Source organism: Chanodichthys erythropterus, chromosome 12, assembly GCF_024489055.1.
Source record: "Chanodichthys erythropterus isolate Z2021 chromosome 12, ASM2448905v1, whole genome shotgun sequence".
Lineage (NCBI taxonomy): Eukaryota > Metazoa > Chordata > Actinopteri > Cypriniformes > Xenocyprididae > Chanodichthys > Chanodichthys erythropterus.
The window spans coordinates 56,853,933-56,880,033 of record NC_090232.1 but is presented as its reverse complement, the minus strand read 5'-3'; the positions used below and the strand labels follow the sequence as shown (position 1 = coordinate 56,880,033).

Here is a 26,101-nt window from a genome sequence, read left to right as displayed (position 1 = left end):
ATAGCGCCACCTAGAGGCCAATCGACGCGATATTTTTATCGTGACCAAAGAATGAGCCCATACACATGTGTACTGAGTTTGGTGCAAATATCTCATTTCGTTCTCGAGTTATAGCCATTTTAGTAAAAGTGGCTCCGCCGACATCGTACATTTTGACGTCCCTTAACAACCGTGAATCAAAATTTCAACTTTTTTTTGATAATTATTGATATTCACACTCCAGAGAACATTCCTGCACTGGTTTGGTTCCGATTGGGCGAAAAACCTAGGACTAGTTCGCACAAGTAGGTTTTGGACAAAATTCAAAATTGTGGAAAATTTTTCCAGGCGCAAAAAAGATACGGAGATATACGTTTTGACCGTCTCGAGCCAAGGATTCCACTGATATAAGACACTTGATTCTAGGACACACGGTCAATGAGTTATTAGCGATTTTCTACTTTTGGTCGCTGTAGCGCCACCTATTGGCCGATTGGGGTCATACTCTGTCATCCTCTCCTCGATTTTTGTACTATCATCTGACAAAGTTTCAAGTCTCTAGGCTTTACGGTTTGGGCTGCACGATGCGTTTTACGGCAGAAGAAAAATAATAAAATCAGGACAATAACAATAGGGTTTCAGCACTACGTGCTTGAACCCCTAAATATTAGGGATGTCCAGATCCGATCACATGATCGGAAATCGGGCCCGATCATGTGGTTTCAGACTCGATAGGAATCGGACATTACCTCCCGATCAGGACTCGGATATATATGTATTAGGGGTGCAACGGTTCTCTGTAAAAAATCGAACCATACGGTTCTCCACTTACGGACCGCACTTGCACTGCGGTCCATCTCGAATGACGACGCATCTATTGGTTAATATGGTTTGTTTAAAATAGCAACGTGGAATACAGACAGAGTTCAGACAATGTATGTTTCAGTCGATGGATGCGCAAAACGTTACAACAACGATAATCAGAAAGCGTGGACAAAACAGTCACTCTTTGTAAACTGTTAACTGCGAGTGCCGTCTGCTCTAATGTCCAGTCATTTACGCCGTCATCACCCGGGTGTTGACACACGTTGCACACGTTGCTGTCTGTATTTAAACTAACTCGTTTAAGCCTTGCTGATTTAAACCTTAAAGAACAAGACGCGAAAGAGAACTCGCACGCGCTGTGAGAAGATTTCTGTGCGCTCATCCGAAGCGCGCACACGCTTATTCCAGTCAGCGCGCAAATACTGAGTTCTCTTTCACGCCTTGCGCTTCGGCGGCCACATTCATACAAAAATTATGTCAACATGCCCTTCCTAGCGAGTATCCTAGCAAACATAGTCGGTTATGTCTTAAGTGAACGTATATTAGCCGAGAAAGACAGCGCATGTGGAACAGTAGGCTATATGTACTGGATCGTGCATGTCTTAAAGGGAAAACAACTATTCCTGCTGCCTGTATTTAATGTTAAATCAAACAACAAATAACAAAGAAATTACTCACTGCTCTTGACTGAATAGTTTTTGTAACTTCAATAATGATTAATCTTTATTTATTTTATACAGTAAAGATAATATGCAGTGATATTTTATATTTGATTACTATTTGAAAACCGAATACCTGAAAAACCTGAAAAGCACTGTTCCTGGATCTGTTTTTTTGCTCTTCTTTATTCTTTTTTATGTAGGCTATTAAGTATCGGATCGGGACTCGGTATCGGCAGATACTCAAAATCAAATGACTCGGACTCGGACTCGAGGGCAAAAAAACGTGATCGGGACATCCCTACTAAATATAGCAAATAACCAAGGGTAAAAATGGCAATGTCAACACACTGATAGAAGCATCAATCATTGCATTTACATGCACTTACTCTTTTGTGGCTTTTTCCTCTCAGGCATATGTCTTAGTCCACCTATGTGATAAAAGATTACAGTCCAGTCATATATCCACTCAGAAAATAATAATTGACAAAAATGCACTTTGTAATGTCTTTTTAACATAAATGTATCCCTGGTGCATCTAGATACCCCCAAAATATGAGAACAGGACATCCTCTCTCTTTCAGTAAATGTGTACACACAATATTATATTTGGCTCCACATTTTACATCATGTGCAGGCTTATTAGAATAGTAACCAGTAGGCTTCTAGATTTTTCCATCTAAAATGGCTTTTTTCAGACAGACAATGAACTGAGGGTCTGAATAAAGGGCCAATTTAATATAAATAATGATTTTTTTTGTAACTGTGGATCATGCAAAGATATTCCAGTGGAGTTTCAGAATAAAATATAAAACTGGAAATGAGCATAATAGATCCCCTTTAAATTCAAATTAATTAATTCAATTCCTTATGAGAATCTGCTTGACAAATGAGCTATGTTAATAGAGATATCAGATCCACCAATAATTACCCTACAAACATTATTTACATACCTGACTTTTTCTTTTTGGGACTTGTGACTGTGCCCCTGGCTGACCCTGTGAAGACAGCTGTTTGGTTTGGAGAAAGAAAATTACTCATATACCAAATAAAGCTTTAACTTATTATTTAAAATACTAGAAGATCACAATAACACACAAGTGCGGCACGTGGTGTGGTTAGCATGAAATGTGCTCATCAAATTTCATGACAATCCAATTGATTTTAAGATTTGTTGCCTTCAAGTGCTCATGGACATAAACACTGACATCCTTTGACCCCACTGACAAGAAGGACCTAAGGATTCACTGAATTCTCTTATGTGTGCTCTGTAAGCACTTCTAAAACTGTTTCAATTGATGCCATGAGTTTGCTTTGCTTTTAGAAATATACATATAGTACGCACAGAAAATGACCAAAATCAAATGTATGCTTAATTTGTGAGGTCTGATGGGAGGGGTGGTATTTTTACAGTTGGATACTTTCCTAATCTAGCATCTCTGGCTGTTTTCTCTAACGTTGCCTACCCTAGCTTTAACGGCGTAACAACAATGCCCCTCACGTACATGATTCTCAGATTAAATGCAAAGTTTGACAATCATATAATTAAAGTTTATCATTTCAGTGTGTTTTAGGTCATGCAAGTTTAAACATTAAAGCAATTTGAAACCATTTGAGCGCACAAAGATGAGAAAGAGAACTGAATTCTGCATGTGTAGCTGTATTCTGTGTGCACACACGCAGATCCATGCAGACGCATCTGAACACAGAATGCTGTTACAATTGAGAAAGAAAACTGGTTGTGTAACAGTATTTTGGATCCGCACATTCGTCTTAAAGTGACTGTAGTCTATATTCCTGCTGCTTTCTGTGTCATGAATTACAATCAAACAACAAAAGACAAAGAGAAAAATCACTTTTGTAGTTTTAACACAAATTAATTATAATCAATAATTTATACAGTGAAGAATATGCAGGGTTATTTTTTTTTTTTTTGCTATTTTGTGTTTATTTTGATCTTTCATTTCAGTACAATCACAACACAATATATTTCAGTTTACATAATGCTCATTACGATCACAAAATGTTTTAACAAATGCAGTTATGAACAATTACTTGCTGTGTTTTTTAGTATGATTTGTACTTTAGGTTTGTTTGATTATTTCAAAATATAATTTCTTTTCCTTTTTTACAATTATTTATAAGTAAAAAAAAAAAAAAAAAAACAAGGGCAAAAAAATAAAATAAATAAATAAATAAATAAAAATAAAAATAGAAACTATATACATCCAGGGAAAGAACATGTTTCTTAGTTAAACTCAATCCTTAACAACCTCAGGTGACTTATTCTATTCTCAAATGACTTATGGTAATGATTATTACATACATATACAAACATATATTATTAACATATACATTATATATTAATCTTGATCTATTTAAGTATAGAAGCAAAATCTGATCTTCTTTCGGATACATATGCAACCCAATTCCTCCACTTTTCTAGAAAAACATCTCTCTTTAAGTTAACAAAAAAGGTAATCTTTTCCATCATATAAATTTCAATGGTCACATCTATCCAGTCATCTAATGTCGGTCTCAATTGTTGCAACCATTTGCGAGTGATTGCCTTCTTACTGGCTGCTAAGAGGACGCCCATCAGATATTTGTTATCTACTGCAATAGTTTCTAAGCTAGCACAACCAAAATACAGTAGTTTGAATTCTAGAGGTATGTCTCTTCTAAAAATATGTTCAAGAGCATCCTGTAATTCTTTCCAATATTCCTGAATATGTAGGCATTCCCAAAATATATGATAATGGTTTGCTTCATTGCATCCACAGTTTCGCCAACATTTTGAAGTGTTGTTACTGTATTTGGCTGTTTGTATTGGTGTTATAAAATATCTAATAATGTTTTTCCAACAATACTCCTTCCAATTTAGTGACCTAGTTGACTTCCACTGAAATTTCCATACAGTTGACCATTCTTCATCAGAAAAAAATACTCCACTTTCTGTCATCCATTTCTTTTTTATATAATTTGTAGAGTGTTTTTTCATATTTATTAAGCTCTTGTATATCTGAGAGACTATCTTATATCTAATACCTGATGTATATGCTTTTTTAAGCAATTCTATTAGTGGATTAAGATTATCTTTAAGTTTCCCATTTATTTTTTTATCATAATAACTTTGAGCCTGAAGATATCTGTAAAAATCCTGATTTTCTAATGAGATCTTTTCCTTCAATACCTGAAAACTTAGGATTACACCTTTCTCAATGATTGTGCAAAAAGAAGTTATTCCCTTATTTGTCCACAACTTGAATCTATTATCCAACTGATTTGGAGTGAAGTCTGAATCATAAGCAATCCATTTAAAAATGGAAGTATATTCCAATAATTTAAATTCTTTTATCACAGATGCCCAAACATTTAAAGTAAGCTTTGTCCATGGGTCTTCTAGTGTATCTATATATTGTCTTAAATTATTATCTGCTAATATTGCTTGTACAGGGATATTCTTTGTAGTATAGTTTTCCATATCCTTCCAAGGAGCATTATAATGTGGGTCACACCATTTCACCACTGTCCTAATTTGCGCTGCTGTATAATAATCTTTTAATGAGGGAAGAGCCCACCCTCCTTTATCCTTTGGAAGCTGCAATGTTTTAAAGCGTACTCTGGGCTTTTTCCCTTGCCAAATAAAACGTGAAAGCAATTTATCCCATTCTATGAATTGTTTTCCGGTTATTTCTACAGGTAGGCATTGGAATAGGTAAAGATATTTTGGTAATACATTCATTTTAATTGCTTCAATCCTTGAGCTAAAACTAAAAAAGGGAATTAGATTCCATCTGGCTAAATCTTCTCTGATTTTTACAGTTAGTGGATCAAAATTCTTTCTTTGTAATTTTTCTATATTTTTCGTCAAATGGATACCTAAATATTTAAATGACTTTGTATGCCATTTTAACAAATATGTATTTTTTATATTTACAGGGGGATTATAATTATATGAAATTATTTCCGTTTTATCAATATTTAATTTATATCCAGAAAGAGGGCCAGAACTCTGAAGTTGTTTCATTAGTTGAGGCAAAGACTTGGTTGGATCTCCAAGATACATCAGTATATCATCTGCATAGCAGGCTATTTTGTGTTCCACTCCTTTTATACTGATACCTTGAATTGTTTTATCCTGTCTGATGCTTTGTACTAAGGGTTCTAAATATAGTGCAAATAGTTGAGGTGACCATGGACATCCTTGTCTAGTGCCCCTTTCCAATGTAAATGATTTTGATAAATAACCATTAATCTTTATTTTTGCAGTTGGTGTATCATAGAGTGCCTGTATGCTTCTAATTATATCTTTGTGAAAGCCAAATTTATGTAGAACCTTATAGAGATAAGTCCAATTGACTGAATCAAAGGCTTTTTCAGCATCTAGACTTAGAATCATTGATTTTAATTTATTTTTCTTGATATAATTCATAACTTGCAGTGTACGCCTAATATTATCCTGTGTCTGCCTCTGACGGATAAAACCTGATTGATCTTGATTTATTAGGTTAGGTAAGAATTCCTCCATCCTTCTGGACATAATTGATGTAAAAAGTCTATAATCGACATTCAATATTGATAAAGGTCTATACGATCCACATTCTAGCTTATCTTTGCCTTCTTTTGGAATAATAGATATAACTGCATCCTTCCAGGATGGAGGAGCTATTGCATTCTTTAAAACCCAATTAAAAGTGCGGACCAGAATAGGTATTAATTCCTTTTGGAATACTTTATACCATTCTCCAGTAAATCCGTCCGGTCCTGGAGATTTATTAGATTTTAGTTTAGTAATAGCCCCTTTTACTTCATTTGCTGTTATTTCTGCTATCAGTGTTTTATTTTGCTCATCAGTAAGGGTAGGTAACTCCAATGTATCTAAAAAACAATCAATCTCCTGGTTTCTATCTTCTGGCATTTTAGAATATAATTTTTTATAATACCTTTCAAAAGTATAGTGAATATTTCCTTGTTTGGTTTGTATTGTATTGGTAATAGGATCCTTGACTTTGTATATAGTTTGATCTGCTTGTTGTTTTTTTAATTTCCATGCCAATATTGTCATAAATTTAGATCCATTCTCGTAATATTTTTGCTTAGAAAACATAATTTTTTTCTCTATTTCTTGAGTATACAGCATATTAATTTCATTTCTTGTTTTCTTTATTTGTTCTAGTATTTTTGGGGTTTGCTTGTCCTTATGTTCTTTTTCTAATAAATTTAATAGATGCTGTAATTTTTTTAATTCCTGTTGTCGAGTTTTCTTTTTAAGTGAGGCTAGTGCTATAATTTTACCTCTTAGTACTGCCTTTGCAGCATCCCACAGTATGGGGGGTGTGACCTCTTCATTATCATTAGTTTCTAAATAAGAATGAATCTCATTTTTAATACATATTTTAAAAGAAGGATCATTAAGAAGATTCGAATTAAGTTTCCACAAAGTATCCTTAGATTTATTATCTAGTTTTACTGTTAGGTAGATTGGGGCATGATCACTAATATCTATCGTTCCAATATCACAGCTTGTCACCCTGGTCCTATCACTATTAAACATGAGGTAATAGTCTATCCTGGTGTAGACATTATGTGGAGGAGAAAATGTGTATAATCCTTAGTATTCGGGTATAGATCTCTCCATACATCAATTATGCCAATATCATTCATCAATGTGTTAATTTTCCGATGGATGGGTTTAGAAAAAATAACTTTTTTTGTTTGAAGAGTCAAGCTCAGGCTGTAAATGTACATTCAAATCACCTCCACAGATCAATATACCTTGTGTTTCAGAGGATATAATCTGAAAAATCTTTTGAAAAAAGGTGACATTACTACCTGGTGGGGCATAAATGTTAAATAAAGTAATATATGTTCCATTCATCACTCCATGAACAAAAATAAATCGACCCTCTTTATCAGCATACTCATATTTCTTTTCAAAAATAATCTTGTTGGATATCAAAATAACTCCTCTTCTATGCCCTGTATGATATGAAGAATAATAGATCTGGGTAAATCCCATTATTTTCAACTTTTCATGCTCAGTGTTACTCAAATGCGTCTCTTGTAGATATACAATATGAGCATTTTCTTTTTTCATTTTGCTTAAGATTTTTTTTCCTTTTAATTGGGTTAAGCAAACCATTCACATTGAAAGAAATTACTTTTACTTCGCTATTTGCCATGTCTGTTCAATATAACATTGCAATAGAACATAACTCACGTGTCCGACGTTACGACGTAGGTATGTGCTGTCATTCAGTAATACGAAAAGAGAAATTAAGATCTATCTAACGAATCAAGGTCCAAAAACATACTTTTCCTCTCTTTTTTTTTTTTAAATCGTCAGCTTCGCATTATCTTCTATATGCCTGTAGACGTTCTCTGATGTCTGTCGATCTCGGTGCCTTTCTTCCTCTTGTTTTTCGTTGTGAAACCGTCTCCCAATAAGTGCGCTCTAGTTGCTCAGCGAGTGATTCAGTCAGCGATGTTTTTCCACGTTGAAACCTTTTTTCTTCAGATCCATACGCTTCGTCAGCTGTGTTGTAGATGTGGGTTCCATCCTCATAGAACACACGTAGCCTGGCCGGATAAGGGGTCTGGAATCGAATCTTCTTTTCTTTTAGCGCTTTTTTTACCTCCTTTTTTTTTGTTTCCTTTTTTTACCTTCCTTTCTTTTTTGCAGAACCGCAGGGGGATAATCATGATCGAAGTAGATTTTTTGTTGACCCACAAATATATCCTTTTTCTTCCATGCTTTCCGGATCACTTCTTCTTTCATTTTGTACCTGAGGAATTTCACTACAATCGACCTGGGTCTCGCGTTCACTCCAGGCTTGGGTGCAAGTGCTCGGTGTGCTCTCTCCACATGCAGTTCTGCCTCCGGAGGAAAATCCAACGTGTCTCGCAGTTGTTCAATGTAGTCAGTCATGGGATTTTTCTCTGCGCCTTCTGGCACGTTGTATATCCTTATATTATCTCTTCTCGATCTACGTTCTTGGTCAATCTGTTTGCTTTCCAAATGCGATTGCATTTTTATCATTTTTTGCATTATCTCTTCCACGTTTTGCATTCGTGTTTCAGCTTCGTCAATGCGATCTTCTGCGTGACTAATTCTTTGGTTTGTCTTGTTTAATTCAGTCTTAATTTCATCCAGCTGACGATTATTCTCTTTGCGAAAGCTTTGAATCTCCTCCAAAATTCGTTCCAGATTGGTTTGCATGTTATCTGAGGGAGCTTGCTGACGGTTAGCATCTTGCTTTTGAGTTAACGCTAACGTATGTGTTGCGTCGGCTACTTCTTGCTGTCTACCTTCGGTTTCTGGCACCTCCGTGTTCATTTTCCTACTCTTCTCTCTCGTTTCCATCGTTGTCCCACTATTATTGACTGTTTTAAAAAAAGCTTTCGTTTTTCTCAAGATTTAGTGGACTTTTTAATTAGAACGTCGGAGGAGACGATGAATTACGCTGCCATTCACTCGGTCGCCGGAACCGGAACCGCAGGGTTATTTTACATTTGATTATTCAATTTCTGTACCTGTTAGATTTACCTGAAAATATATAAAAGCACTATTTATTTCATTTGTATCTTTGTTCTATTGTATTTATTTATGCTTGTGATTTGTTCATTATTTTCAATGTGTATTCACGCACCTACAAAATCACCCAATCATCCTCGAATGGTTAATTCTTTCCAAATAGAGCTATTCAAGTTATCTGGTGAATTGTTTTGTGAATTTCTATCACAATATATGGCAGAGAAAAACAAAAATTTAAAATTTAATTTTTTTCAAATATCATGCGGCCCCACCCTGACATTTAAGTGTATGACTCAAGAAATTTGTTCCAACAGCCCTAGTAGAGATAGATCTATCATCTATCTAATAATATAATATAAGATGGACTTTTCTTGTAGATTATTCATGGAAATGAGAACCTTGAAAGTTTTACTTTAGTATCTAGCAGCAAAAACGTTTTAGCGTGATGTGTTTGAGTTAATTTCCCCTACTTGACATCATGCGTCCTGCAATGTGACTTTCACATGCATACATTGAAGTGTTGATGCTGAAAATATATATCATGCAGCCCTAACCTGCATAAAGCTCTATGGGGAAAAACAAAACAAAAAAAACAATGGAAGTCAAGTAATGTTAAAGTAACCCATGGGTCAAACACTTCAAGACTTTACAAGTATAAACTTTAACTTTTTAAATCTGTCCTAATTACCTTGGCCCTCCGTCGTGCTCGTCTGCTCCATCCTCCCCTCTGTAGTGCTCGTCTGCTCCATCTTACCCTCCGTCGTGCTCGTCTGCTCCATCTCCCCCTCTGTAGTGCTCGTCTGCTCCATCCTCCCCTCGGTAGTGCTCGTCTGCTCCATCCTCCCCTTCGCAGTGCTCGTCTGCTCCATCTCCCCCTCTGTAGTGCTCGTCTGATCCATCTGCCCCTCCGTCGTGCTCGTCTGCTCCATCTCCCCCTCCGTAGTGCTTGTCTGCTCCATCTCCCCCTCCGTAGTGCTCGTCTGCTCCATCTGCTCCATCCTCCCCTCGGTAGTGCTCGTCTGCTCCATCCTCCCCTTCGCAGTGCTCGTCTGCTCCATCTCCCCCTCTGTAGTGCTCGTCTGATCCATCTGCCCCTCCGTCGTGCTCGTCTGCTCCATCTCCCCCTCCGTAGTGCTCGTCTGCTCCATCTCCCCCTCCGTAGTGCTCGTCTGCTCCATCTCCCCCTCCGTAGTGCTCGTCTGCTCCATCCTCCCCTTCGCAGTGCTCGTCTGCACCATCTGCCCCTCCGTCGTGCTCGTCTGCTCCATCTCCCCCTCCGTAGTGCTCGTCTGCTCCATCCTCCCCTCCGCAGTGCTCGTCTGCTCCATCCTCCCCTCGGTAGTGCTTTTAAACACTACACATTCGGTTCCGGTTGTAGAAGCCACGCAGCAGGCTAACTGGGTGACTGTGAGGCGGCATAATGGCAAGAACAAACACCACTCTTCCGTTCCGATTAGAACATCAAACAGGTTCTCCCCACTCAGTGACGCACCCACTGAAAATCCTGTTGAAAGTGCCCTAGTAATTGGCGATTCTATTACACGGAACGTGAAAATAGAGACACCAGCCACCATAGTCACATGTTTGCCGGGGGCCAGAGCACCTGACATCAAAGCAAATTTAAAAGTGCTGGCTAATGCTAAACGTAAATATTCTAAAATCATTATCCACGTCGGCACAAATGATGTTCGACTTCGCCAGTCGGAGATCACTAAAATTAACATTAAAGAGGTGTGTGAACTCGCAAATTCAATGTCAGCAAAAGTAATTTGTTCTGGCCCTCTTCCTGTTCGTCGGAGTGATGAGATAGTTAGCAGGTTATCATCACTCAATGGCTGGCTGTCTAAGTGGTGTGCGCAGAATAATATAGGTTTCATAGACAATTGGAAAAGCTTTTGGGGCAGACCTGATCTGTTGAAAAGAGATGGTATTCATCCCTCCCGGGATGGTGCTGCTCTTCTCTCTAGAAATTTGGCAAATAGTCTTAGAGCTGAAACATGACAAACCAGGGCCCAGATCAGGACGCAGACAAACTGGCTAAACCGACCGTCTGCTAGCCGCCTCACGTCACAGAACTCAGATAATTCACAGCACATAGAAACACTTTCACCTAGATATTATCACATAGAGACTGTGTCTGTACCTCGAACTAGTAAATACAAAAAACTTCCAAAACCTTTTAAGGGTAAAAATTTAATTGATGTTCAAAAAATGAAAATCACAGATAAATCAGATAAACAAATGATAAAGCTTGGGTTACTGAATATTAGATCTATTTCTTCAAAAGCACTTATTGTAAATGAAATTATCACAGACAATAAACTAGACTTGCTGTGTTTGACAGAAACCTGGCTAAAACCAGACGATTACATTACTTTAAATGAATCTAGTCCTCAAGGTTATGATTATCGACACAATCCTCGACAGAAAGGCAAAGGGGGAGGTGTTGCTGTAATTTATAGTAATATATTCAGAATCATTCAAAAGAATTTCAAATATAATTCCTTTGAAGTGATGGTGCTTTATGTAACATTATGTAAGTTGACATTTGTGCTGGCTACTGTATACAGGCCACCAGGGCACCATACTGACTTTATCAAAGAATTTGCTGAGTTTCTATCAGAGTTAGTACTGGCTGCGGATAAAGTCCTTGTTGTTGGTGATTTTAATATCCATGTAGATAATAATAAAGACGCATTTGGATTGGCATTTGCAGATATTTTAAACTCTATTGGAGTTAAACAACACGTGTCAGGACCCACTCATTGTCGTAATCATACCCTAGATCTAATACTGTCGCATGGAATAGATATTGATGCTGTTGAAATTCTACAGCAGAGCGATGATATATCAGATCATTATTTAGTCTCGTGTATAATACAATTAGCCAAGGCTACAAAACCACCACCCAGCCATAAATATTGTAGAAAAATCACGTCTGCCACTAAAGATTGCTTTATAAATAATCTCCCCGAGCAGTTTCATCGCCTTAGTATACCTGACAACATAGAAGAACTCGATGCTGCAACAGAAACTATTGGCTCTCTCTTTTCCAGCACATTAGATGCGGTCGCTCCTTTACGTCTAAAGAAGATTAAGGAAACTAATCCAACGCCGTGGTATGATGAGCACACTCGGGCTCTAAAACGAGCTGTTAGAAAAGCTGAACGTAGTTGGAAGAAAACAAAACTAGAAGTTTTTCGCCTTTCGTGGAAAGAAAAAATGATTGAGTACAGAACAGCCATAAGAAATGCTAGATCTACTTATTTTTCAAATCTCTTAATAGAAAACAAACATAATCCTAGGTATTTATTTGACACAGTGGCTAAATTAACTAGAAACAGAGATTCAACTGCTGACGTTTCCATAGAGCACAGCAGTAATGACTTTATGAACTTCTTTACTTGCAAGATTGATAATATTAGAGAGAAAATTATAAACATGCAACCGTCTACAGTTTCTCTTCAGACAGTGCACTGTAGTGTCCCTGAGGTAAAACTAGAATCATTCGCCGCTATAGAAGAGGAAGAATTATCTAAACTTATCAAATCATCAAAATCAACGACATGTATGTTAGACCCAATGCCGACTAAACTACTGAAAGAAATGCTTCCAGAGGTCGTAGGTCCACTTCTTGATATAATTAATTCATCTTTAACACTAGGACACGTGCCAAAAACCTTTAAGCAGGCTATTATCAAACCTCTTATTAAAAAACCTCAACTAGATCCGAGAGATTTAGTAAATTACAGGCCAATCTCGAATCTACCTTTTCTGTCAAAGATACTAGAAAAGGCAGTTTCAACACAACTGTGTTCCTTTTTAGAAAGAAATGGAATCTGTGAGGATTTCCAGTCAGGATTTAGACCATACCATAGTACTGAGACTGCTCTCGTTAGAGTTACAAACGATCTACTCCTATCATCCGATCGTGGCTGTATTTCTCTATTAGTGTTATTAGATCTCAGTGCTGCTTTTGACACTATCGATCATAACATTCTTTTAAAAAGACTTGAAAACTATATTGGCATTAGTGGAATTGCTTTGGCATGGTTCAAATCATACTTATCTGACCGTTATCAGTCTGTGGTAGTTAATGAAGAGATGTCGTATCGATCACAGGTTAAATATGGGGTACCACAAGGCTCAGTATTAGGACCGTTGCTTTTCACTCTGTACATGCTGCCCTTAGGAGAGATAATTAGGAAGCATGGTGTTAGTTTTCACTGCTACGCTGACGATACTCAGCTCTATATTTCCTCGCGCCCTGACGAAACCTATTCACAAAACTAACAGAATGCATAGCTGACATTAAAAACTGGATGACAAGAAATTTCTTATTATTAAATTCAGAAAAAACTGATTTCCTAATCTTTGGACCAAAAACTTCCTCACGAAAAAACCTTGAATACTCTCTAACACTTGACGGGTGCTCCATTAAACCTTCGTCCTCAGTTAGGAACCTGGGTGTGCTCTTTGATACCAATCTTTCATTTGAAAGTCATGTTTCTAGTATCTGTAAAACCGCCTTCTTCCATCTAAAAAATATATCTAAATTACGACATATGCTCTCAATGACAAATGCGGAACAGTTGGTTCATGCATTCATGACCTCAAGACTAGATTATTGTAACGCTCTACTGGGTGGTTGTTCTGCTCGGCTTTTAAACAAACTACAGTTGGTTCAAAATGCGGCAGCTAGAGTTCTTACTAGAACCAGAAAGTATGACCATATTAGCCCAGTTCTGTCAACATTACATTGGCTCCCTATTAAACATCGTATAGATTTTAAAATCTTGCTACTTACTTATAAAGCTCTAAATGGTTTAGCTCCCCAGTACCTAAGTGAGCTCTTAATGCATTATAGTCCTTCACGTTTATTGCGATCTCAGAATTTAGGCCAGTTGATAATACCCAGAATATCAAAATCAACTGAAGGCGGCAGATCATTTTCCTATTTAGCACCTAAACTCTGGAACAATCTTCCTAGCATTGTTCGGGAAGCAGACACACTCTGTCAGTTTAAATCTAGACTAAAAACACATCTCTTTGCTCTTGCATACACATAACACATTATCAATACATTAACATTTTTCAAATCCGTTAAAGGATTGTTACGCTGCAATAATTAGGTCGGCCGGAACCGAGAACATTTCCTATAACACTAGATATACCTGTACATCAGAACAAGAATGGCATCTAGGCTAATATCTGTCTCTCTGCTTATCCTGAGGTTTGCCGGGTGCTGGATCCAGGCCGTATCCAGGTCAGATGGAGAACCTGCGTCTGGACCTGACTACAACGTAGCCCAGGATCCCCGTATCCGCTTACATATATTTATATATAATCGATTTTTAATCTCTATAATAAAAATGTACAATTCAGATTTTGATCTCCATATACATTTACATATATATATCTTCCAAGGGGTTTTTTCCCTCCTAGGACTTTTTTCCCAGTGCTAGCACGCTGGGTTTTTCTCCTAGGGGGTTTTTTCCACCCCTGGAAGTCAGCCGACATTGGCTTAATGTAGCACCATCTTGTATATGTTACATATTACCACGCTTGTTTGTACAGTTTTAACCACTTCCCTTTTTTTCTGTGCTTCTAATATGTAAAGCTGCTTTGAAACAATTACCAATTGTAAAAGCGCTATATAAATAAATTTGACTTGACTGCAGACTCGATTTGTCCTGCGATAGTAATCGCCTTTTGCAGAGTAAGATCCATTTCCAACAACAGACGTTCCCGTATGCGAGGGGTGCATGTCTTCTCAACGATCTGATCTCTAATCATATCATCCGTGAGCGTGCCAAAGTCACAGTTCACAAGCAGTTCACGCAAAGCTGCAACATATTGCACGATAGACTCACCAGGTCTCTGAGCGCGCTGGCGAAATTTATTTCTCTCAGCAACTACGTTCACTTTCTGTACAAAAAATGCTCGCAAAGCAGTCAACGCAGTCTCATATTTGTCATCAGCCACCGTGAGGGTATAAAAAATCCTCTGTCCCTCCGTACCTAAGCAATGAATAAGTAAAGCACGCTTCCTTTTTTCTGGAATGTCCTCCGCCGACAGTGCAGTCACGTAGTTATCAAACATACGAATCCATGAATTAAACGGTATAGTCGGCTCACCCGGAGTATCCAAAAAAACAGGAGGGGGCGAGAGCGCAAGCATGGCCATCCTCGTCGCCAATATGTTGTATATTTCCCAGTAATAAACTTCACTACTGCCAAGTAATTATGGAGTTTCTTTTGTGTCTTTTTTATTCAAACAAACATATTGTGTTTGAGAGTAAAATTAATCATTTTGTAATTAAAAAATATTGCAAAAAAAGGCTCAAAAATAAAGAAGTTGATAACAGAATTATTTGCAGTGCGTGTAAATCTTTGAAAACCTTTATTTTTCCTTGTGCACTCCGAGAACTTTTCATCCCAAACCCACACATTTTGCTCTCTTTTCTGCTGTCTTTTTTGCAGGTCAGAATATTTTGCTTGCGAGGTGAATAGGTTTGCAAGCTGAAAAGTTTTGCAAGTTGAAAAGTTTTGCGAATTGAAAAGTTTTGTTTGCACATGAAGCTGTAGCTCAGTGGGCGGTCTCTACCAACCAGGATGAAAGGCATTTTTCTATTGGTCACCCTCGATTGAAGTGACAAGTTGGCCACGCCCACTACTGTTTCCCGCCGCTGCTGCTGTCACTGAGAAGATAAGAGAAGCGAGAATGGCGAGCAACAGGTCGTTTACTGGGTAAGATAACTAATTTAATATCATAAACGCAGTGACAAGTGAACTGAATGATTCTCTCTTCTTATGCTGTCCCATACTTAACGTTGGCTAGACCATTCTGTAGTTAGTGTTACCGTTGACTAGATTTTATTAACGTTAGCCAACATTAGCAGCCAGAGCCACCAACGTTTGCCGTGTGGTCGATGTCCAGTGTTGCTAGCTGAGCTGACATTCATAATCACATTTGGATTTTCTCAGCGTAAAGGTTGAGAGGCACTATTTTCGATGTTCGTAGAATTGGGCCTAGGTTCTGGGGTAAAAATATCCGCTTGTTAACTCATGACGTAAGGAACGCCGTTTCTGGGTCCAAGCCCCGGCTAGTTGACTTTAGAATGCCATCTCCGCGGCCGTTTATGAGCGCTATTTATTCATAATAAACATTTATCATTTTAAAGTTACACGTTTAAAATACTTTATACAACAGTCTCCATGGTCACAGCGTCACAGACATTAATATTTTAACGATTTATAAAAGATGAATCACTGTCTGGCCATCTGGGATTTTGGTATGGAGATAAAGGTTATGATTATAATTCTTTATTTTTTTGTAGTATTACACCACATTATGTCTGTATATTAGCACCGTTTGTTGTTCTTACGTCACGAGTTAACAAGCGGATATTTTACCCCAGGACCTAGGCCCAACTCTACAAACATCGAAAATGGTGCCTCTCAACCTTTACGCTGAGAAAATCCAAATGGATGCGTTCGAAACCGCCTACTCAATGAGTAGGTACTTGATTTCAATAAGTACTTACATAACGAGCGCTAAAAGAGTACTTAACAGCCAAATCTCGTTGAGTATGAATGAGATCCGAGAATAATCCGCCATGTTGACGTTATCATGTGACCTACGACGTTATCGCAAGCGCAACAACTGAAAAGACATGAGTGACCGGTTTAATTCTTCTATCGGTAAAATCTTGATATTGATCAAACTTGTTTCTTCAACAAGACCACAAAATAAGCAGCTGCCAGTAATTTTGTAATTGTAGTACAATAAATATATATTCGGGTTAATTTAAAGTTCTTATATTTTAACTACTAATGTGATTTATTTTGTTACAAAAACCCAAATTCGCGTGAATATATTGTTAATTTCTTCATTTTATATGCAAAAATGTCCATCCACAAGCAAAGGTGGCATAAATCTCATTTGTTTTCCTTTTTCTTGTTGAATTAGCTTTAGTTTCATCCCTCAGTTATAAATTAAAAATAAATAACTTTTATGCATTATGATGTATTCAGAATATTTAATCTTGTCATCATGCTTTGTTTGTGTTAAAATCGCAAACTATGATGTATACAAACCCATATTTGTTTTTTGTCATTATTATTGTTCATTGTTAAAGATACACAATGGTATTTTCCCTGATCTTGTAATTGTAGATCCTGCAATACAAATAAAGATATGAATGACATGTGCACCAACACCTCACAGCACCAGTAACTCAACCCTACCTAGAGCGGTTTTCCTCAGTGTTAGTGATGTCTGCACAGAGGAAACATCAGACAGCTGCTCGAAGATCTCGTCTTTGGAGAAGACTGATTTTATACTCAAAGTAGTAAAAAATACTTAAAATTAAGATTACACCAGAATGAGCTGCTTTTCTAACACACCCTAACACACAATAATGATGATAAATGCTGACAAAAACTTAATTATTACTTTTCATTTTACTTCTTCAATAAAACAAGCAAAATGTAATGTTTAGTTATATGACAGCTGTGCATGAACACAGCTGATGTGAATAATTAATAAATTAATTCATTGCTTAATAAAATATATACATTTACTGATAATAGCATAATTAATAAGTAAAGAATTAATAAAAGTAATAATGACAAATAAATGCATATACAAGTCAACAACACAAAGCTTTATTCACATGTATTGATCCAACAATCAGGTATTTACAGTCCTGCTGCAATCTCAACACAGCTGTGCCAATTCTGCAGCTTTATTCTGATGAAGCAGCTGATGAACACCATCATCATGTCCCTCACTGCTGAAGATGATGATGGACCCCTGAACCCCTCAACCCTGGAGCAGGAGTGGGAGAAGTTGTGCGGGACAATCTGCTGCTGCAAACATTCATGTGCTCTCCATCAGCAGATGGACGTTAAACGTTAAGTATTTAAATGGGACAGCATAAGAAGAGAGAATCATTCAGTTCACTTGTCACTGCGTTTATGATATTAAATTAGTTATCTTACCCAGTAAACGACCTGTTGCTCGCCATTCTCGCTTCTCTTATCTTCTCGGTGACAGCAGCAGCCAATAGTATGTTCCTGCACAACCGGAGGCTGCAGTTTCAGGACCGCAGATCTAGGACCGCAGTTCTAGGACCCTAGTTTTTCGTGACAGCGCCACCTACCGTACTGGATGATATAGCGATGGCTGCAGTTTCCAATAGTATGTTCCTGCACAACCGGAGGCTGCAGTTTCAGGACCGCAGATCTAGGACCGCAGTTCTAGGACCCTAGTTTTTCGTGACAGCGCCACCTACCGTACTGGATGATATAGCGATGGCTGCAGTTTCAGAGAGGTTAATTACTAGTGTGCTTTGAGTCACAATTTTAAATTTAAACATGAATTTACACAAAATATAAATGAAAATTTTATATCAATTTTAAAACAATTGTAAAAAATGGAGAACTTTAAGTCTTAGTCTCTTGAATTATACAGTATATTGATTAACCTCCTTAAAGTGAATTAGCTCATTATCAAGTAAGTTAAAGTTGGAATCAGCGTATGCAGTCACTAAATTACAGCCGATATTTTAAAGGTTGTTGAGAGGCAAGACAAGACACAAGAATGATTCAAGAATGTTTGTTTGTTTGTTTATTTATATGTATGTCATTTTTGCGACAACAGCACCAAAGCGAACCCCTTTTCCATCAGTTGCTGCATGGATAGAATGGCTGTAGGCTTCAACTCTAGAGAAAGATAGAGCGAGAGACAGAGAGAGACAGAGAGAGACAGAGAGAGATAAATAAGAAACATTTGTTTAACATATTCAACTGGAATATATATTATATATATTTTATACTTAAATATGGTAAAACAATGAATATTAAGCCACTGTTCACACTTATACATTAAGCTGCAGGTAAATCTTACAAACCTTACATCAACCATGCTCTTGTCATCTGATAAGTTTAATTAATGTGCTGGCTAGATTCACTTATAATACTTCGTCATTAAAACTCAACAAGGATTTATGAAATCATGGCCATGAATTAACATCGTAGTAATTAATAAAACTAGCTCACAAACTCTTAATTTGGTGGGAATTAATTATTAATTAATAGTTAGCAGTTCTCTTAATTAAAACTTAATTAAATATCGGTACTCGCCGTTTGATTGCTGTCCACATTGTTCATCTTTAATTAGTGTTGATCCAGTACGGTAGGTGGCGCTGTCACGAAAAACTAGGGTCCTAGAACCGCGGTCCTAGAAATGCGGTCCTGAAACTGCAGCCTCCGGTTGTGCAGGAATACCCTTCTCGCAGCAGCGGCGGGAAACAGTAGTGGGCGTGGCCAACTTGTCACTTCAATCGAGGGTGACCAATAGAAAAATGCCTTTCATCCTGGTTGGTAGAGACCGCCCACTGAGCTATAGCTTCACGTGCAAACAAAACTTTTCAATTCGCAAAACTTTTCAACTTGCAAAACTTTTCAGCTTGCAAACCTATTCACCTCGCAAGCAAAATATTCTGACCCGCAAAAAAGACAGCAGAAAAGAGAGCAAAATGTGTGGGTTTGGGATGAAAAGTTCTCGAAGTGCACAAGGAAAAATAAAGGTTTTCAAAGATTTACACGCACTGCAAATAATTCTGTTATCAACTTCTTTATTTTTGAGCCTTGAGAAGACTTTTTTTGCAATATATATATTTTTTTATTACAAAATGATTAGTTTTACTCTCAAACACAATATGTTTGTTTGAATAAAAAAGACACAAAAGAAACTCCATAAGTAATCTGCTCACGCCGTTTATTTGCATACTTCACATACACTTTCTCATAGGCTGCGTCCGAAATCGCCTACTCGCCGAGTAGGTACTTAATTTCAGTAGGCCTAAGTACTTACTTTTCGAGCCTAAAAGAGTAGGTACTAATCTCGTTGAGTATGAATGTGATCCGGATATAATCCGCCATGTTGACGTTATCATGTGACCTACGACGTTATCACAAGCGCAACAACTTTACAACAGGTTTAATTCATATCTGTAAATATCTTGAATTTTTTTAACCCTACTAATCTGACCCACAGTTTTATCCTTAAAGGATAAAATAGGCTATATATATATATATATATATATATATATATATATATATATATATATATATATATATATATGATGAAAACCCAAAATTGCGATCTCTTGAATATGTTGTTAATTTCTTTATTTTATATGCATACAATTTTATCCACAAGCAAAAGTGGCTTAAATCTCCTGTTTTCCTTTTTCTCATTGAATTTAACTGTCGTTTCATCCCTTAGGCTTATAAAATATATATATATATATATATATATATATATATATATATATATTGAAGCCTTATGTTGAATTATTGTGATATTTAACCTTGTCATTGTGCTTTTTTCTGTGTATATAATCTATTTTTTTTTTGTCATTATGATTGCTCATTGTTAGTTCTGCAATAATAATATAATAAAAAAGATATGAGTGACAGGTGCACTAACACCTCACAGCACCAGTAACTTGACAACGATACCTTGTACGGTTTTCATCAGCATTTGCAATATCTGCACAAAGGAGATGTCGGACAGCTGCTTGAAGATCTCACCTTTGGAGAAGACCGATGTATTACTACTAAAGATTACCCCAGAATGAACAGAATTGCTAGACCACCCTAACACTTAATAATAAATGCTGACCAATACTTAATCATATTAATTTTTTACAGAAAATAATGTATTATTAAAACAAGCAAATTGTAATGTTTTGTCATATGACATAGCTATGCATGAATAAACACTAGACAAATACAACCAAGGTGAACACATCTCAATTTACAGTCAAGCAATGAATTAATGCATGAATAAAATAAATATATTTTATTTACGGACAATAGGAAACATAAATTAGTTATAGAATGAATAAAAGTAATCATCACAATAAATAAATACATATACAAGTCAACAACACATGAATCAAAGCTTTATTCAAACTTGTTCTTACAATCGCATATTTCAGCATATCTGCCATCTCACACAGCTGTGCCAATTCTGCACCTTCACCTGTCTTTGCCATCTATAATGTCCCTCACTGCTGCTCCTCTCAATGGGGACATCTTTGATCCGGAGGATGAGGAAGATGATGATGGACCCCTGAACCCCACAACCTTGAAGCAGGAGTGGGAGAAGATGTGTGGGACAATCTGACTGCTGCTGTGTCTGCTCCAAACATTCATGTGCTCTCCATGAACAAGACTACATGTAAAACATTTAAACTGATTGAAACGTTTAATAATTCATGTCAGAATTCTGTTTCCTGACATATTTCATTCAATATTTTTACAATTACGTGCTATTTTTTTGTTTCAGCTTTATTATTTTAGTGGTGTAGTGGGCTAAATCTCCGGGTTCGATCTCCGCAGCTGTCACCATCCTTAATCAAGACACTTTACTCCAGGTTACTCCATGGGGATCATCCCTGTAATAAGAGCACTGTATGTCACTTTTGATAAAAGCATCTGCCAAAAGCAAACATGTAAATAAATGTAAATGTGATTTTTGTAAATCCTTTTTTGTTAGTGTCTTGGGCACAAACACTCAATAAAGCTGATTATTTCTTAAAGTTTACTTTTTCAAGGTACTACCATAATATAAATGCATACATACAGTTTCTATTTGGGGGCTTAAAGGGTTAGTTCACCCAAACATATAAATTCAGTCATTATTCAGGTTTCTTTCCCCCACAAATGCTGCCATCACCTTGCCTTGCAGGCAAACATACCGACATCAAGAATCAGAAGTGCTGTAGTAACTCTGTTTGAAATTGCAGTAATTAAAATAAACTACAAGTTAATATTTAAATAGATTTGTATTAATTTCTGTAGTGTACTCACTCAAAGCCATTGACGCCATCATTCCTTCATCAGCCTCTCTCCACTGGATAAACACACGTGTGATCATCTGTCCCTGTAACATCCAGACAAGATTCATGTTTCCTCTGAGATTTATGTGCTACATTTACATGTTTATGATGTGTTAACTCACTTCTTATCCAACTGTATATAATTTACCAACAGTACTAACAGACAAATAAAATAGATAACTTAGATCTAGTTACTTGTACATTTGTTTATTTACATTCATTCCTGTACATTTACTTCCATTCATGTAAAGTGTTGGGAACAGACAGTGAATTCTACATAATAGCACACATCACTCAAGATGTATATTTCATATTGTGATGTACTCATTACCTGCAATAGGCTACTTATTGAATATTTTCCTGTCAGATGTTAAATAAACATTTAGTAATCAACTTTATGATGTATATGGTTTGGAATTAATGTAAATCCACTTTGGAGACGAACGTGTGTTTATTGAAGCTCCCCTCTTAGCTGTACACAATAAAACGTGTTTTTACTGCAAAATCACAACTATACTACACTGACTAGCGTCTTTACACCTCTACAGTAGTTCAACAAATGCGATTTTAACACAAGTAACCAAGTTTTTGGTTTTTAATACTCACATTTGAAAACATCCATGCCGCTTTTCTCCTCCGTGTTCGAGTGTGACGTATCCTCTCCCGTGGCCTCCTGGGATAGAAGAGTGTCCATCGGATGAACACTTCAGAATCTGGGCGGGAGGAGTAGGCCATCCGGGAACTTCTCGACTACTCATTTATGATTAATGAGGATTTCGGACATACTACTCCTTTCACGTACTGTTTTCCCCCTACTATATAGTAGATAAGTAGGCATATTCGGACGCACTTTAAGTAGACGCACGTCCGAATCTCGCGAGAATTAGACATCACCCAGGTAGTTCTCGCCTACTCTTTTATGAATACTTCGGATTCGGACATACTTTTTCGCTCGCCTACTGCTTTTCCCCTACTATATAGTAGAGAAGTATGCGGTTTCGGATGCAGCCATACACTTTCTCATGTGAACTCATCCTCGTGTCTCCTATGTAGCTGATAGTCTATAGCGCCATCTACTGTTAATACCTGTATCTCAATATACCACAAATATGTATTCAAAAAATGACACCAAGTGTAATGTTTGTTTGCAGACTGAGTCTGTATTTAGTTCAGACTGGACTGTGTCGTGCGCTAAAAAACTTTGGGCTTTATGCCTCCAAGTTAGTAGTAGTGTAAGTGTGTGGTGTATCCAGCCAACATTTGATGGTTTTCTTTGTGCTATTTCCGTTAATGGTCCATCAGCATCGTGAGCTCTACAGTCAGCATTATACTGAGATTTATTACAATTTGATTCATTGACTCAGTGACTAAAACAGACCTTAGCAGATTTCATGGATCTAATTAGTATATGTCCCTACAAAAATCGCTTTGGTCAGCATGCCTAAACATTAAGAATATTGTTGTATGTGGGCTGAAAACAGAAAGGAAATATGGCTCCTACAAAAACCATACCAAACATAATAATTCCATAGTTGGCAGTATGTTTAAACCCAATATCGTTCTAACATAAATGCACATTAAAGTAACAAATGTAAAATTAAACAATCTTAAACACTTACAATCATAGAAACACACAAGGTTAGTGTCCACTTCTTTCCAGATCAATAACAGTTACATTACATGTCCTCAGAAGACCCCCATGCAGAACTATCCATGTCTTATTAATCTACACAATCAATCACATAATCATAGTAGTTCCCTCCTCATCCCCAAATCTTGTGCACTTGCTTTCAATACTTTTCAATACCTCACAATACTATGCAGATAAAAACAGTGGCAATGGACAGGTAGAAACGTTTTGAAGTCAGTTGTCTTACAAAATGGTTTGAGTGCTGTTTGACTGTGTCCAAGATTAGATAAATATTGAAATACTTCAATTGTTTTAAAAGATCCAGTGTTGTGGTAGCAAACTCTGTGTTGGTTATATAAAAATGGAAACCTCTCCCAAGTTTCTACTGTCAAGGAAGTTTTAGGGTTGAGCCATCCCTTTATGATTTAAACACTGACAAAATCTTTTGTGTACTAAAAAAACAAGTTGTGAAAATACAGTGCATGCATCTCACCTTCACAAAGGTATTCATAAAGTGAGCCTATCTTCTGAAGGTAGTCCTGGGCATAGGTGGAGAGTGTGCAGCGAGGGGTTAATATTTCACACTTGTTTTCTTTTTTTTTGTTCTCCTTTCCAAGAAGCAGAACTGGCTTGTATCCAATGGCATGGAGTTTCTCAAGCTGCAATGAAATGACAACATTGTGAACTTGCTATTTAAAGTAATAGAAAAACAACAGCAAAAATAACTAAGAATATAAATTATTGAGAAAATATAACATTATTAATGACAGCATCCAGGTTAATGCCATTTAGGATATTTAACTTCATGGTGAGTTTAGCTTTTGTATACCAAGTATGTGCAAACAGGAAAGGCTCATACAGCAGAAACAAAAACCAACTCTTCTATTTAGAAAAACAGCAAAAAGATGAATCTGACACCATGAGGGTACAATAGAACTTTTTGCAACATTAGTAGCTCGGGTTTAGCACCTACATTGATAGGATTGTGTAACCACTGTGCAATTGGACAGTGACAATCTATAGATTTATTAAAAATAAATAAATAAAGGCAGAACCTTTGTGATTATATGACCAAATGGGTGAATGCTGCACATACATTTACACTTGACGTGTGTACACTGTAAAATGCTTAATGAATGTAGTAGTATGAATGCAGTCCATTTGTTATTTCTCGTTCACTTGATAAGAAAGTTTGATTATTATATTGCACCTGTGATTCTGTCATAATGCATGCCTGTATTTGTTATGAACTCAGAATTGCATTGAAAAATGCGGCAGCGTGTGCTTTATATCACTTCATATATAAAGTGCAAGAGAAACTATGAGTATGCAATTTTACATTGTCAATTAATAAGTCATGAGATAAAAGTAAAGCACTACTAAATCCTGTAACTGGTACGTTGTGTGTTAGCTGGGAAGGATTTGCATGCACGTGATGTTCATTTTATTTATCAGCAGCAGTTTCCATGTTTCATTAACGGTTCATGTTAGTATTGTGTATTTACCATGGTTACTGTAGTTTCTGTAACCCTAAAATTAAACATTATTTATTAATATTATTTTGTATATTTTTAAATTACTCTGGTGGCTCATGCAAACTTATCAACTTTATTGTATTAACAAAAACTAGTTTGGGACTGCTATTTAATAGCCTTACATTATAGGCCTATTTATTCATCAGTATGTAAAATTTACACACAGACACACTGTCGTGACTCAATGACCATGGGAAAATGTGGGTCCCCTGGCAAAACCACTGTCCTAGATGATCTGGACAGTTTAACATCATGTTGAAATTGCACCTACCATGATAATGGCTTCATCCTTGATGGATGCACTGTTGTGGTTCTTCTTATGACCAACCACCCATTCCTCTCGCTTGTCATCAAACCTCTGAAGCTTCTTCTTGAGGCGCTGCTTCAGAGGCTGCTCCTTTTTACAGTGGCAACAGATCTTCTGTGCGCAAAATAAAATGCCCTGACAAAAGGGACAAATCTTTTTTGTAGACCCTCCTGGCATTATATCAATTTGACATACAAAGGACAGACTGACTGACAAAGACAGAAAGAGAGGAAAAATTGAGAAATAGAGAAACTGAGATAGATAACAGTATTTAATATCTTTGAAGAGATGGATAGAAATATAGAGGGACAGAGAGGTTGTGAGAGATAGAGATAGAAAATGATGAAGATAGAGGTTGGCTCTTAAAAGTGCCTTTGGGTTTTGGGAATCAGGTGTATCTATAGGGTGAAGGTGAAGTTTGACAGGATCTGCAGAAGAACAGAAAATGTTAATTATATAGTGAAGGCTAGATATGTTGAAAAAAGGTTTAAAATGTGTACCCCGATAGTGAGAGATACCAATTTTCATAAAAATATATATTTTTTTCTTAAAATAAATCAATAAAATTCACGTTTTTCCCATTTTCTGTATGACTGCACAAAAGGCGCGACTTTTTTCTTCTTTTTTTTACTGTTAATATGGAAACCATTGGTCGGCCTTTAATTCGTTGCTCTAACACGTAACATGTAAACCATGTGAGTCTAATGGCAAAG

At 36.8% G+C, this 26,101-nt stretch overlaps 1 long non-coding RNA gene across 1 annotated transcript; it reads right to left on the bottom strand.

Annotated features, from left to right (window-relative positions):
* Positions 1-20,850: 20,850 nt before the first annotated feature.
* Positions 20,851-22,549, bottom strand: LOC137033141 (uncharacterized). The gene is made up of 3 exons (XR_010896821.1): positions 22,523-22,549; positions 21,888-21,960; positions 20,851-21,472 (listed from the first exon to the last, which is right to left on the bottom strand). It is a non-coding gene; the product is annotated as an uncharacterized lncRNA (long non-coding RNA).
* Positions 22,550-26,101: the final 3,552 nt, after the last annotated feature.